Source organism: Podarcis tiliguerta (genome assembly GCF_965153285.1).
Source record: "Podarcis tiliguerta genome assembly, chromosome: 17".
NCBI classification, from domain to species: domain Eukaryota; kingdom Metazoa; phylum Chordata; class Lepidosauria; order Squamata; family Lacertidae; genus Podarcis; species Podarcis tiliguerta.
This window is the reverse complement of record NC_139550.1, coordinates 33,535,346-33,551,301: the sequence shown is the minus strand read 5'-3', so window position 1 is coordinate 33,551,301 and position 15,956 is coordinate 33,535,346. Positions and strand designations below refer to the sequence as shown.

Sequence of the window (15,956 nt, the reverse complement as noted above, 5' to 3'; positions counted from 1 at the left end):
AAAGCCTGTTGGAACGAGAAGGTCTTCAGCTGCTGGTGTGGAAAGAGAACAAGGAGGGAGCCAGTCTGGCTTCTCTGGGAAGGGAGTTCTAAAGTTGTCTGGGAGGAGCCACCACCAAGAAGGCCACCACCAAGTGGTGGCAGCCACCACCAAGACGGCCCTCTCCCATGTCCCCACCAAGCATGGGGAGACACAAGCATGGTAGGACTGAGAGAAGACCTCAGAAACCGGGCAGGTTCATATGAGAAAATAACATATTTCAGGTAGCTTGGACCTAAGTGATATAGGTCAATTTGGGCATTGGCAGCAGAATCTGAGCTCTCTAGTGTTGCATAGTATACACTCGTGGCCAAAATTGTGGAAACCTTTTGGAAAAAAGTGTGCTTCTGAGGTTTGATGGCTCATAACACCACTTTTTTTGCAGTAGTAATACCATAAAATTACATATCGATGGAAGGATAATTTGATGAAGAATGTAATGCAACAAAGTTTGTTCAACTATCTGTATTCTATCAAATGTTATAGCCAAATAACCAGAAAAGGGAAACACAACTTGCTTAGATTGATATGCAGTAGCTTTCCGTCTTTTCAATGCAGCCAATGAGCATGAGTGTTTAGAGAACCAATCAGGTGTTGAAGAGCCATCAAAACTCAGAAATACACTTTTCCCAAAAGGTTTCCACAATTTTGGCCACTAGTGTAGTAGAGGAAGGTCCGTAGCAGTAGCATGAAAGAGGAGGTGGCAGATTTGCATGAAATGTGCATATATTTTAATTATATTTTACATTTTGAAAACAACTGCTGTAGTTTAAATCATAAGACAGTACATCCCTTCATAGTGGCAGTGGCAGACTTTGGGCTTTATAATTCCAGCGGTGCCCTGAGTGCTGCCAAAATACAGCAATTTCAGATGGACGGCTGTCTTCTGACAGTCCTTCAGATACAGTGGTTTTCAACCAGTGTGCCATGGCACCCTGGGGTGCCTTGAATTATGGTCAGGGGTGCCACACTCAACACTGGCCTCTGTCCATCTTTCCTTCCCTCCCTTCTCTAATGCCCTCTTGAGTCTCTGCCTCTCAAAGGTTTGCATGGCTGTTTATTGTGGCAGTGCCTCCCCAGGTAAGGTGCTGGCCTCACGTCCACCTTTGTCCAGTCTCCGCTGGGCCACTAAGGCTGGGGGCATCCTCTGCCCAGGCCCCTGTGGGGTGACATGAGGAGGAACCTCTCTCTCGCCCTGACCTAGCCACTGTGATCCATGCAATGGTCACCTCCAGACTTGATTATTGTACCTCACTCTACGTGGGGCTGCCCTTGAGACTGACCCAGAAACTCTAGCAGGTGCAGAATGCCACAGCGAGACTCCTTACAGGGTCCTCGCTGCAGGATCACATTCACCCGGTGCTATACCAGCTGCACTGGCTCCCGGTGGAGTACAGGATCAGGTTTAAGGTGCTGGTTTTAACCTTCAAAGCCCTATACGGCCTAGGACCCTCATACCTACAGGACCACCTCTGCTGGTATGTCCCATGGAGGATCTTACAGTCTTCAAACAAAAACATCTTGGAGGTCCTGGGCCACAGGGAGGTTAGACTGGCCTCAACCAGAGCCAGGGCTTTTTCGGCTGTGGCCCCGATCTGGTGGAACGCTCTGTCACAAGAGACTAGGGCCCTGCAGGGCTTGACATCTTTCTGCAGGGCCTGCAAGACAGAACAGTTCCACCAGGCCTTTGGCCAAGACACTGGTCTGACCCCCTCCTTTGGTAATCCTCACAGAACTCTAGCCCAATGGTTGCCATTAATTTGATTTTGAATTGATTTTAGAATGAATTGATTTTAGAATGCTGTGTTACTTTTATTGTTGTTAGCTGCTCTGAGCCCGGCTTCGGCTGGGGATGGCGGGATATAAATTATTATTATTATTATTATTATTATTATGGGTGCGGGGGGCAACTCAGAGATCGGGTTGTGTGTGTGTGGCAGCTGCTGCCCAGAGGACTCCCAAGGAGAGGGGAGAGGGCTGAGGAAACACCCCACAAGGGAAGGTGCTGGAAAAAGGGTGAGAGGCTGCCAGCTCTGCAGGCAAGGGGTGACAGAACTGGGTTCCCACAGGGTTGCCACAGAAAGAATGGAGTTGGTCAAGGGAGCCATGGTCTCAAAAAGGTTGAAAACCTCTGAGATACTGATTGTTAATGGGCTAAAGTGGAAAATTTAAAGTTAAACTGTGTTAAGATAAATTATAGAACAAAAAATTGAGAAAGAGGGAAAGGATTTGCTGAACCAGCTAATTTGAACTAGAATACAAAAAAGGGAGGTGCGAGGAAGTCGAGGAAACAAGCAAATGAAAGATAAAGATATGAAATTTGGATGTGTTTTTAAATGTTTTTGTTTTTTCTTGTTGTTTTGTTGTATTGTTTTTTCTTTCTATTTTTGATGTATTGTTTGTTAAATTTTTTACTGTTTTTTTTTAACCTTTTTTCTTTCTGTAACTATTAAACATCTAATAAATATTACTTATTAAAAAAAGAAAAGAAAACCTCTGAGATAGAGGATTGTAAACTAGGATGCTGTTTCTCTCTCTCTCTCTCTCTCTCTCTCTCACACACACACACACACACACACAAACAAACACACACACACCCATCTCTCTGTCCTTCTCACATTGAGACACCAGACCACCCCCGCAAGGTTTCTATTCCCAGTGATATTTAACGGCAGGTCGCTGCTGTTGCTCTTTAACCCTGTTTGGTTTGTTGGGCCATGTGCTGCTGCGGCAAGTAAGGGGAGAGCATTGCAGTGTGTTTTCTAAATGTAGGGCTCTCCTTGGCAGCAGCCGGCTGTGTCTAGACAGCCCTACCCCCACAGTTAGCCCTCTCCCATTCATTTCTGATGGGGATGTCTGGCTGAAGTGAACACACAGCTGGCCTGTGGGGATTGAGGGGCCACTGGAAGCTCTTTCATCTTCCTTTTGATTTCCCTTTGGCCATTATTTCCTCTCCCCTCCAGTTCTGCCCTGTCTTCCCTCTCCTCTTCCGCAGGTACATAAAACTTACTGGCGACCTCGGCCAGCTCCCTGGTACTCATCTGACACAAAAGCCCACCTCCAAATGCAGGGAGGAGATTCCCCTCCTTTGGAAAATAAAACCAAACCTTTCGAGCGGAAGGAGTCTTGCCGCTTCACAAAACACACAGCTCTTTCCAGAATTAATCATTGTGGCGCTGGGTTCAATGGTGGAAACCTCTCTGAGCTTGGCTTCGGCTGGGGAGGGCGAGATATAAATAAAATTATTTTATTATTATTATTATTATTGGACATTTGGGGTACCTGCCCTTTCTTCTGAGGAACATGGGGGCTACCTCCCCCTTTTATTCTCGCAACAACCTTGCCAGGTAGGCCGGACTGAAGAAAGGCGAGTGGTCCAAGGCCATCCTGGGATCCGCACCACAGCTAAACAGGGATTCGAACTCAGGGTCAGTGTTCTGCTTCCACTATCTGAGGCAGCCTACCTCTGAATGCCAGTGGTGGGAATCCCAAGTGGGGAGAGCACTCTTGTGTTTGGGTGCTGCTCACATGCTTCCCATAAGCCAGTGGTGCCCAAACTTTTTTTCAGAGAGGGCCAGATGTGATGAAGTGAACATGTGTGAGGGCTGACCAAGGTTGGTGAGCTTTTTTTAGGATAGAAAAAGCTTTTCTTTTTTAGGATTTTACACCAGGACATATACTGCCACAGGTGCTGGGTTAAATTGACCGGTGGGCCAGATTAGGCCCCCAAAGCAGACTTTGGACATGCCTGCCATAAGCCACTCTGAGAACAGGATGCTGGGCTGCCATAGCTTTTTGCCTGATCCAGCAGAGCTCTTCTTAGGTGCAATACAGTATTGTCACAGTCCGGTTCATGGGTGATCAAAGTCCCGGCTGGGGACGTCAGGACTGGGGGCAAGATGGCGGGGTGGGAGCAGGAACAGGAGTCCAGAAGTCAGGAAGCCAAGAGTCCGAGGGTCAGAGAACTGGGAGTCAAGAAGCAAGGAGTCATGAAGTCAGGGGTCCAAGGATCAAGAAGTCAAGGGACCAAACACAGCAAGGCAGGAAGCGTGTTGCTGTGGCAGAGCCGAAGGGAAAATGCTGACTTTATATCTCTTCCCAGCTCTTGCCACCAGGTGCTGTGAGTTACCAATCGGCCTCACCTGTGCAACCGCGCCTTGCCTCTCCAGAACAAACTTAGGAAGGCCCCAGTCCTGGTCACAGGGCCTGGCTCCTGCACGCAAACCATGCAATGGAGAGTTGATCACCTGTCCCTTCTTGTGTGACAGGCAATAATTATACACCAGGGTTTCCCAAACTTGTGTCTCCAGCTGGTTTTGGACTACAATTCCCATCATCCCTGACCACTGGTCCTGCTAGCTAGGGATAATGGGAGTTGTAGTCCAAAAACAGCTGGGACACCCAAGTTTGGGAAGCCCTGTTATATGCCATGAAGAGTCCTGGTTGTTATGGCAGCATTGGTGGAAGCATTCAGAGCCCGCTGGCCTTCACCAGAAAACTGAGCACTATCCTCTCCTCAGCACATCTGCCAGTTCCGGGTCTTCATCACTGTTTCTCACTGTGCAAGGGAGGATTTCCCTATGAATGAGTGCACAGTTGAGAGGGGAAATATGAGCTTCTCAGATCACATGCGCCCTCTATTGGAAAAGTTCAAGAGTGGCAAGCGGGGATTTTTGGTTGCGTGTGAAACATTAGTAGAATTGAAAGAAAATACAAAGCGCATATATTTAGACAAGATTTTGGCAGGGTAGTTATTTGGGGATCAGTCTCCTTGTTCCATTTTGCTTTTAAAATGGCTTTGTTGTGTGTTTATGTATATTTAAACTGGAGGGGTTTATAGGTGCATCTACTACAGTGGAATGGGACGCGGATGGCGCTGTGGGTTAAACCACAGAGCCTAGGACTTGCCGATCAGAAGGTCGGCAGTTCGAATCCCCGTGATGGGGTGAGCTCCCGTTGCTCGGTCCCTGCTCCTGCCAACCTAACAGTTTGAAAGCACGTAAACGTGCTAGTAGATAAATAGGTACCGCTCTGGCAGGAAGGTAAACGGCGTTTCCGTGCGCTTCTCTGGTTCGGCAAAGCGGTTTAGTCATGCTGCCCACATGAGCCGGAAGTTATACACCGGCTCCCTCGGCCAGTAAAGCGGGATGAGTGCTGCAACCCCAGAGTCGGTCACCACTGCACCTAATGGTCAGGGGTCCCTTTACCTTTACTACAGTGGAACCTCTATTTTGCAACCATAATCTGTTCTGGAGGTCTGTCTGGAGGTTGAAACGGGTCTCTGGGAGAGGCACCGTTGTGCGCAGGCACGGGCGGCGATTGCCCGCTTCTGCGTATGTGCGAAGGGCGATTGCTCGCTTCTGCACAAACTGCGATCGCCATTCCTGCGCATGTGCGAACGGCAGCAAACCCGCTGGTTACTTCCGGGTTTGCCATGGTTACAACTTGGAATGACAGTAAGAAAAGGCGGTGCTAAGTAGAGGTTTGACCGTATTAGATATTAGCATAGATATTAGAACGAAGTAAACCGATTCCAGCCACGAACTATACCTAGATCAGGGTGTGTGTGTGTGTGTGTGTACATACACATATGTGATGATGATAGAATTGTCAAGAGTGAGGTCATCAGGAAATTAATGTTGCCATTATTGGTTAACCTTGTTCTCTGTCCTTCTCTTCTTCTTTGCAGAGAATTCTTCTGCCGCCACTGTTATTCCAACCAGCTGCCTCTTCTGCGGGAAGCCACCTGGTGAAGAATTGACAGGAGGAGCTTCAAACCACAACATCCCAGGGATTCCCTAGGAAGGAGCCAGCCAAGCTGCCTTCTTTGGAGACAGCAACCTGTTCCATTGCACCTTCTCCATGTTTTGTGTTCTCCTTGTGGTGTGGCTGGAGCTGGCCTGCTAACCAGCCTGAAAAGAAGGGTGGCATAGAATCATAGAATCAAGACCCGTTAGCTCATTGTGATGCCCCATGAGCCACAGTCGCATGGTTGTCGTGAGTAAGCCTATCTGCATAGCATGCTCATGGCAACATACTGTGTGAGCAGTTTATTAGACCAGCTTGGGAGACAAGAACACAGGAAACAGCTTGCATCTGGGCAAACTATTTTATTTGTCCATTTAGCCCCGTGTTATCTTTCTGTGTTCTGGCAGGCAGAGGCACTTGAGAATCTCAGGCAGAGAGAGTTCTTTCCCATCGAAGCAGGGTGCTTCCAGATCATGGGTTAGAGTAAGGGTTAGGGTTAGGGTTAGGCAAACTAAGGCCCGGGGGCCGGATGCGGCCCAATAGCCTTCTAAATCCGGCCCGCAGACAGTCCGGGAATCGGCGCATTTTTACATGAGTAGAATGTGTCCTTTTATTTAAAATGCATCTCTGGTTTATTTGTGGGGCCTGCCTGGTGTTTTTACAGGAGTAGAATGTGTGCTTTTATTTAAAATGCATCTCTGGGTTATTTGTGGGGCATAGGAATTCGTTCATTTTTTTGGTCAAAATATAGTCCGGCCCCCCACAAGATCTGAGGGACAGTGGACGGGCCGCCTGCTGAAAAAGGTTGCTGACCCCTGTTCCAGATGAACTGTCTATTGAACATTCATCCTGATTTGTTTGCATGGAGGTTAGATCCTGAGCCTGCCAGCACTGCACATTTAAAGCGGCATAATATCACTTTTAAAAGCCATATCTTCCCTCAAAGAATTATGGGAAGTGTAGTTTGTTAAGGATACTTAGAGTTGTTAAAAGGTAAAGGACCCCTGACAGTTAAGTCCAGTCGCAGACAACTATGGGGTTGAGGCGCTCATCTTGCTTTACAGGCTGAGGGAGCCGGCATTTGTCCGCAGACAGTTTTTCCGGGTCATGTGGCCAGCATGACTAAGCTGCTTCTGGCGCAACAGAACACCGAAACCAGAGCAGCGCATGGAAACACCGTTTACCTTCCCACCGGAGCAGTACCTATTTATCTACTTGCACTTGGACATGCTTTTGAACTGCTAGGTTGGCAGGAGCTGGGACCAAGCAACAGGAGCTCACCCCATCGTGGGGATTCGAACCCTCAACCTTCTGATTTGCAAGCACAAAAGGCTCAGTGCTTTAGACCACAGCGCCACCCGTGGAGATCTATATTCCCCTCACAGAGCTACAGTTCTCAGAGTTCCCTGGAAAGAGGGTTTGCTCACTGTTATCTCTCTGAGGATGATGGGGGTCTCCTAAAAACTCACTAAGGTGTACTGAGCTGTGCTAGGCTTACCTGCCCGATATGGCAGATGTTGAAACCTCACCTCTTGAAGAGATGAAAGATCAGGGCCAAGAATCATCCTCACCTGTAGAGTTTATGCAACTAGTCAGTTTACCCTCACTCCCAGATATGTCAGATTTTAGGCACTTAGAGAAAAGGTGGAAGAATCTGAAGGAAGACTAACAGTCTCAGGGCAATCCTATGTATGCTGAATTAAGTCAAGCTGTGTTCAACCATCAGGTAAGCCTGTATAGAATTTTTGCCTACTGAAACTGAACCAGGAAGTCTTGAGTCCAAATCCTAGCCCTGTCATGAAATCACCTGGTGGCCTTAAGCAAGCCATTATCAAAAGGGCAGAAGAAAAGCTATCCTTAGCTTTCTCCATGAATTTGCCATCTTAAGTTGTTTAGTGTTTAGTGAATTCCATAGTGAAGAATAGTAAAGAAACCTCTCCATTCTGAAGGAAATCAGCCCTGAGTGCTCACTGGAAGGACAGATCCTGAAGCTGAGGCTCCAATACTTTGGTCACCTCATGAGAAGAGAAGACTCCCTGGAAAAGACCCTGATGTTGGGAAAGATTGAAGGCAGAAGGAGAAGGGGACGACAGAGGACGAGATGGTTGGACAGTGTTCTCAAAGCTACCAGCATTGATTTGACCAAACTGCGGGAGGCAGTGGAAGACAGGAGTGCCTGGCGTGCTGTGGTCCAGGGGGTCACGAAGAGTCGGACACGACTAAACAACAAGTAAAGAAATGCTTAATTTTGTTTGTCCTGAATCTTGCAACACTCAGCTTCATTGTACAGCCAGCAAAGTTCTAGAACTGAGATGGGGGAAGTCACGCGCTTTTTTTTTTGGCTCCCCCCCCCCCCCGAAAAAATAGTTAAAAACATTTTTTGGTGGTGTTAGCCAAAAAAAGGTAACAGCTTTTGTGTCTGGGTTTTCGCTTTTTGAAATATGGCGACCCTAATAATCTTAAAGACGTCTATCTCTTTCAGTCTCAGTCATTATCTTTCAGTCTCAGTGGGAAGATAACAACAGCCTCCCGGAGAGGATTCTTTGAGTTAATGTTTCTTAGTGTAGCACTTTGAAATGCTAAGTACGGGTGCTAAGTATTGTTATTGTTGGCTGCTGTTGGTTAGGAGTTAAGAGGTGAAGAGAGTGTGAACTGTGTGTGGGGGGGGGGACAGTGTTCTTTCTTTTCAGAGCAAGATATTAAGAAGATAGGGCTGCAAGCTCCACAGGTGTCCAGCTCCAGGCTATTGGGCTTCCTCACAGCTCCCACCTAAGATGACACCGGAAGAGGGAGACTGATTGCCTAGGAGAAGGTGGCTCTCCTGATGCATTTTCCAGAAGGCTCCCTGCAAGAGTCATGTTATCTGGCAGCTCAAAAATGAGAGCCTTGTGGCACCGTAAAGACTAACAAATTTATTATGGCAATCAGCTTTTGTGGACCCGAGCTGATTGCCATAATAAATTGGTTCGTCTCTTCCTACAAATTGCCTCGCTTGGCTGTCTGCAGCTCAATGCTGCCATTTGTTTATTGCCAGCAAAATCTTTGTTGTTGTGTGGAGGAAGGTGGTGGCTGTGACAGAGGAAGGTCTGCTGGTTTTTTGAGGTGGGGGGAGGGAGGCTGGCTACCTGCTCTTGGGGCTAAGAGGGTTGGGTTTTCCCTTATCCTCTGCCCCGCTCCATAGGGCTGAACAGCAGCCATTCATATAGGAGAGGTAAGTAAAGGGGAGGACACCTTACAGGTGCCTCACAGCCAGCTGGTCTTGCTTTGCATGACACTGATTATCCCTCTGCACATTGTCCAGTCCTGGATTCTACTTCACATTTGTATCCCTCCCCTTCCTCCAGGATGCTCAATGTTACCACCCTGCCCCCCCCCCCCAGCAATGTCCTTTTATCCTCACAACATGATTTTCATGAGATTATCCCTCTTTGCCTTCAAGATGACCCTGCAAGGTCGATTAGGCTGTGAAAAGGGCAGCTGCCCTGCAATTGCTCTCGGAAAGGATATGAAGCGAGAAAGGAACAAAATCCCAGTCCTAGTCCAATGTTGTGCCCATTGAATCACACTGGCTATTTCTCTCTCTCAAAGGTGTCATCCAGACAGTCCCACAGGGCAGAGGCTGGGTGCCCCAAGACTGATGCTGCAACTGGCTCTTTCCTCACTATGTTGCAGCCAGCACCAAAAAAAACTGAGCATCTCATTGTTGCATGAGCCTACAGTGGTGCCTCTAGTTACAAACTGAATTCGTTCCAGAGGTCCGTTCTTAACCTGAAACTTCTTAACTAGAGGCATGCTTTCGCTAATGGGGCCTCTTGCTGCCGCTGCGCCAGCAGCACACAATTTCCGTTCTCATCCTGGGGCAAAGTTCTCAACTCGAGGTAACACTTCCAGGTTAGCGGAGTTTGTAACCTGAAGCGTTTGTAACCTGAGGTGGTTGTAACTCTAGGTACCACTGTATTCACATGACATGATAAAACTTTATTCGCATTAGCCAATGGCCATAGCAACAATAAAACATTACAGTATACGCAGAAAGGGAAATTTGATATAAGAGCACAATTTAAAGTCCTGAATCAGCAGTCAGTTAGTGGCCCTTATTCTGATTGCCCCTGCTATGAACCTAGCAACCTTTGCTGTTATCTGCTCATTTTGATCTGATAGAAGAAAGGACATTGTGGCAGTGGCTGAGTGCCCTGGGATGGTTAGTACGAGTGGGGTGATGATCTCATTCCTCTGGTCTTTGTAGAGAGTACAGGACAAGAGGATGTGTGCCACTGTTTCGGTGCTACCGTCTCCACAGGGGCAAAGACGTTTCTCAGACGGGATCTTTTGGAATCGACCCTCAAGTATCGCAGATGGCAAAACATCCAGTCTTGCAAGTGTAAAAGCACGTCTATATTTTGGGATAATAATTTTGTGCAGATATGGGGCTAGAGAATCACATGACAGCCAGTGGTCCTGATCCAAAGAAGGCTGAGAGCTTTCCTTTCATCAGCATCTGTAAAGGTTCTAGGGGTTGCTCGTGCGTAAGTTGCTGTTACTCCTGGCTAGGTTGCCTGGTTGAACCCTTTCTGTCTGGACAGCCTTAAGTTCCATGGCTGCATCAGTCGCTGGTAGAATCCGTCAGTGGGCGTTTCTTGAACCTCTTCCAGCATAGAAGCTGTTCCACGCCCAGTCTCCTCCTACTTTGCCTGCGCGGAAGTCTTCTGCGCAAAGTGGGTGTGGGCAGCGGAGTACTTGTGCCCTCTCCGCTGGTCTCCGGCGAAGAGTCCTGGAGCCACCTCTCCGATTCCCCCATCTGCCCCCCTTCTCCACTGGTGTTACGCTGATTTCCTTCCCCAGCAGATGAGCTACCTCTCTCCCTGCTGGGACCTTCTCCGGCATCCCTCTGGAGCCTCCTCTCCGCCTCCAGCTCCGATGGCAGTTCCCTGACAGCATCCCCCAGTGAAAACAACAAACCAGCTTCTTCAACTTCCCCAAAGGGCAGTTGGCTTGCTTGGCGCAAGAGTTACATAAAGGGGAACTCAGAGGGAGTTGCAAGGAGTGGCTGCCCAGCTTAGATGTCATCTACACACAGCTACACGGCAGGCAGAAATTCAAGAGGTGATGTTGTTTGCCCTTGCCAGACTAAGATGGTTTGGGTTTTTCTGTTGCCCATCCTAGAGCTGTTAAAAACCACAGTGTCTCTGTCACAAAAAGAGTTGTGTGAGCCTGCTCACAATTCTGCAAAGCAGCCGAGGCTGCAGAATGGAACTTTTATGGTGATACATCTCTTATTTCCTTCACTCTTGCAAGAGTCCTGAAAGGTAGGTGTGCTTTGTTTTTTTTTTTTCCTCCTGTGTGTAGCATTGAGGCTAATACAGCATCCTATACAATCTGCTTCATCATCACCTGTTTTAACGTCCACCTTTCTCTCTGTCTGTCTGTCCCTCTCTTTCTCTCTCGTACACGAAGCAAAAGAGAGGGTCTCGTGGAACATTCAACGCTGTCGGTGAGTTTTGTCACTGGGGTCAAACCATCGACTGTTGAGTGTACCTTGTGGCCTGTGCAGCACTTGGAAGCGAAGGAAGCTACCAGCCAAAGGACAGCCGAGTTGGCGGAGTTGAGAGTGCAAAGAAATGGCTTGCTAAGCAGCGGGTGCTCAGCTTAGAGAAATGTAAAGTTGTGTGACAGGTATGTCTGCAAGGAGATCTGAAGCAGGACTCGCTTCAGTTTATTTCAATTGGACATGTCAAACCTACGTTCGCCAGGATGCTCATTGTCACGATGCAACTTGCTCTCTTCCATTTTACCCTCTGCATTCATACAAGCCAGATATTTGCATCAGTAGTGCAAAAGAAGGTGATTTAAACTCCATGGATGAAAATGTCAAGGTGTGTATGTAAACGTCATCTGCTTACGTGATATCATCAGTGGGGTCTGTGCATGACCCATGCATCTCTAGGGCTCCCAGTTCTGCCCTCTTGCAACCTAGACACTGTTCTGATTCAGTGGAAGCCTAGGCAGCCGTGGTTCCTCAAACCTTCAAGAAGGTACGCAGAGATTTTCAGTAGCCCTCCCTGCCTCTGACCAGAACACCACACTAGGAGGCAGGGTCATTGGCACATGCCAAAGCAGACACTAATAAATTGCTAACACCACCACATCTTCCCCAACCACGGGCCTAGCCAGGGGGGCGCAGTTGCTCCCCACCAAGTAAATAAATAAAGATACTTAACTAACTGACCAATACCTAAAGAACCGCCTCTTTCCATATGAACCTCCCCAGACCCTGAGATCATCTTCTGAGGCCCTTCTTTGTGTGCCTCCTCCTCGAAAGGTCCGGAGGTTGGCAACACGAGAACGGGGCCTTCTCTGCAGTGGCTCCCCATCTGTGGAATGCTCTCCCCAGGGAAGTTCTCCTGGCGCCTTCATTTAACACCTTTAGGCGCCAGGCAAAAACGTTCCTTTTTAACCAGGCCTTTGGTTGATTTGATTTAGCATCCTATGCCCCTTTAAAATGTGGTTTTCTTTGGGGGGGGGGGTTTATTGGGTTATTGTTTTTATTTTGATTATATATTTTGTGGTTTTATATATTGATTTTGTTCTGTGAACTGCCCTGAAACCTCCAGGTATAGGGCAGTATATAAATTCAACAAATAATAATAATAATTCCGTCCCAGATAACTCTGTTCTGCCCCCCCCCCCCATAAAGCCTTCCCCGATAAAATAAACCCTGTTTTAAACCCTGAATTCTTATACTGGTTCTGATGACCTACAACAAGGGTGGGCAACCTTCTTTCAAGTGAGGGCCACATTCAAGAGATGTGGAGACTGGTCTATTAATAATAATAATAATAATAGGTCAAGTGGGGCACTGCCCAATCTCAGTTTGTCCTCACCCACCCATGACCTGCCTGTCTTCTAACCCATTGTTCCCCAACCTTGGCCCTCCAGCTGTTTTTGGACTACAATTCCCATCATCCTTGACCACTGGTCTTGCTAGCGAGGGATGATGGGAGTTGTAGTCCAAAAACAGCTGGAGGGCCAAGGTTGGGGAACACTGTTCTAACCTATTCATGAGATCGCTCTGGCTGTCAGCTTTTTAGTCTCCGGGTCTTCCTTTAGAGCTCAGCAGGGAAGAGGATGGGGGCAAAACAAGCATTAGTTGACTCTGAATGTCCTTTGCTTAGGTTCCACCTCTCATTTGGACTCCCTGTATTCTGTCCCACCAAATCTCGATGTGCCCCAGGCACAAAACATGCTGAAGGCCAGGATTTTCCATGACCAGAACGTTCTGCAGGCTGCGATTCTATTATGCCCCTTGTTTCTTTCTAAACATTCAAAGGGGCAGGTGTTTTGCCTTTTTCATCTTCAGGCCTTGGTTTCTTCCCCAGGAACTGGAGCACTTTAAAACACACACCCACACGCACACCCCATGTAATTCTCTGTAAAATCCTGTCACCAGGACATCGGCTCTCTTCAGACAGAGTTTTGGAAAGCTAGAAAGTCACAATCAACATTCATTCTGTCGGTGGGTTGTGATGCTGGAGAAGAAGCTCACTGATCAGTGAATGCAACTGTGGCTGGAAGGCACACACAGGACCAGCATGTTCCAGGAGACTGCAGTGCGTCAAGATGGACGGGGCAAAAACAGTCTCGCCACAAGGCCACCTTTCCTCAGTGGACTGTTCCTACCTGCACATACAGATCAAGAACAGGCCTGCACTGCCTCAAGATCCTATAAGAATGAGTCAGCATTAATATTATTATTATTAATAATAATTTATTTATACCCTGCCCTTCCCAGTTTAAAACCGGGCTCAGGGCGGCTAACAGCAAATACAGTGGTACCTCGGGTTACAGATGCTTCGGGTTACAGACACTTCAGGTTACAGACTCCACTAACCCAGAAATAGTATCTCAGGTTAAGAACTTTGCTTCAGGATGAAAACAGAAATCGTGGTGGCAGTAGGAGGCCGCATTAGCTGAAGTGGTACCTCAAGTTAAGAACTGTTTCAGGTTAAGAACGGACCTCCAGAATGAATGAAGTTCTTAACCGAAGGTACCACTGTATAAAACATTGATTAAAATGCAACAGCATAAAATACAACATAAATACAGCATCAATGTCAATAAAATTCAGGGGTCATTTTGGGGGGGGGGGTAACCCCCCAATCCATAAACATCAAATGATCACCAGGGCTAACTGGCCAGGTTGGTCCTACTAGGGCCAGCAAGGAGACCAGGGAAGAGTTTAAATGTGGGGTCCCAGAAGGGTTTCTTCATAGAAAAGAAAAGGGAATAGAGGATCAGGCTAATTCAAATTGAAGGCCAGGTGGAATAGCTCCGTCTCACAGGCCCTGCGGAAGGAGATCAAGTCCTGCAGGGCCCTAGTTTCATGGGACAGAGCAGTCCACTAGGTCAGAGCCGTCACTGAAAAAGCCCCTGGCCCTGGTGGAGGGTAGTCTGGCTGCTTTAGGGCCCAGAACCTTTAAGCTATTACTATTCATAGACCTTAGGGTCCTCTGCGGGACATACATATATAGAGAGTTCTGGGTCAAATCCAGCCCCAAAACTCAGCCTTGAGGGCCAATAGGTGTGGTCAATGTACTGTCAGAGAGCCAGATTTCATGTATTGTGGGCACGACAGGAGAGCTCCTAACGTTTGTTTTTAACAAATGTAGTGGAAAGTTGCAAACGTCTCTGCATCTTTTTGCTTGTTTCACCATACATAAAAGAAATATGTGCCCCTTTTTTGACTAAAGGTAAAAATGCACAGAAGTGGCCTGAAATAAAACTGGTGCCACTGTATTCTGCTCTGGTCAGACCTCACCTGGAGTACTGTGTCCAGTTCTGGGCACCACAGTTCAAGAAGGACACTGACAAACTGGAACGTGTCCAGAGGAGGGCAACCAGAATGGTCAAAGGCCTGGAAACGATGCCTTATGAGGAACGGCTAAGGGAGCTGGGCATGTTTAGCCTGGAGAAGAGGAGGTTAAGGGGTGATATGATAGCCATGTTCAAATATATAAAAGGATGTCACATAGAGGAGAGAGAAAGGTTGTTTTCTGCTGCTCCAGAGAAGCGGACACGGAGCAATGGATCCAAACTACAAGAAAGAAGATTCCACCTAAACATTAGGAAGAACGTCCTGACAGTAAGAGCTGTTCAACAGTGGAATTTGCTGCCAAGGAATGTGGTGGAGTCTCCTTCTTTGGAGGTCTTTAAGCAGAGGCTTGACAACCATATGTCAGGAGTGCTCTGATGGTGTTTCCTGCTTGGCAGGGGGTTGGACTCGATGGCCCTTGTGGTCTCTTCCAACTATATGATTCTATGATCTCAAGACTCCCTCTCTCCTCAATATTTCTGTGGCTCAGTATCCTGCCTAAAAGCTATGCAGGCTTTCTGCTAGCCTTAGAAATGAGGGACAGGTCTGTTCTCGTGGAATATGGTAAATAAGTTTGTTTTCCATGAGTGATTATTAACTTAATATTGTTAGGGTGTTCACCTCCATAGGGCAGTACTTGCCCAAAGACAGGTTCTGCCTCAGAAGTAGAGATGGAAACAGCTTGGGGTGTAGAAACATCTAGGGGGATCCCTTGTCCTGCAATGTGGTCAGGAAACCCTGGCCCACTCCTATCCAGGTTTTGACTCAGTGGAGAAGAGAGTCCTGCTACTCCTCTGCCCTCAAGGTGAGGACAATTTTTCAGATACAGTGGTACCTCAGGTTACATATGCTTCAGGTTACAGACTCCGCTAACCCAGAAATAGTACCTCGGGTTAAGAACTTTGCTTCAGGATGAGAACAGAAATCATGTGGCGGCAGCGGAAGGCCCCATTAGCTAAAGTGGTACCTCAGGTTAAGAACAGTTTCAGGTTAAGAACGGACCTCCAGAACGAATTGAGTAATTAACCCGAGGTAGCACTGTAGTAGGTAAGTAAAGTGTCGAAGGGGAAATTAGGTGATGACTGATAATATTTTTTCCTCTGCAGTGGGGGCTGTTCTGTGCTGTAAATTTCAGGTCTATTGCTGCACACCACCCCAGTCTCCAAGTGGGGTGAGATTCCAGGGTTCCAGGCGCTCACCCATAGGTTCTAGACCAGGGGTAGGCAACCTAAGGCCGGGGGGGCCGGATGCGGCCCATTTGCCTTCGCAATCCGGCCTGCAGACAGTCTAGGAATCAGCG

General features: G+C 47.7%; 1 long non-coding RNA gene across 2 annotated transcripts in view; it reads left to right on the top strand.

Annotated features, from left to right (window-relative positions):
• Positions 1 to 6,260, top strand: part of LOC310667987 — a 33,435-nt gene extending 27,175 nt beyond the window's left edge. For both annotated transcript variants that reach the window (XR_014506513.1, XR_014506514.1), the window contains one exon: positions 5,729 to 6,260. This is a non-coding gene — a long non-coding RNA (uncharacterized lncRNA). The remainder of the gene's footprint in view (positions 1 to 5,728) is intronic.
• The last annotated feature ends 9,696 nt before the right edge of the window (positions 6,261 to 15,956 follow it).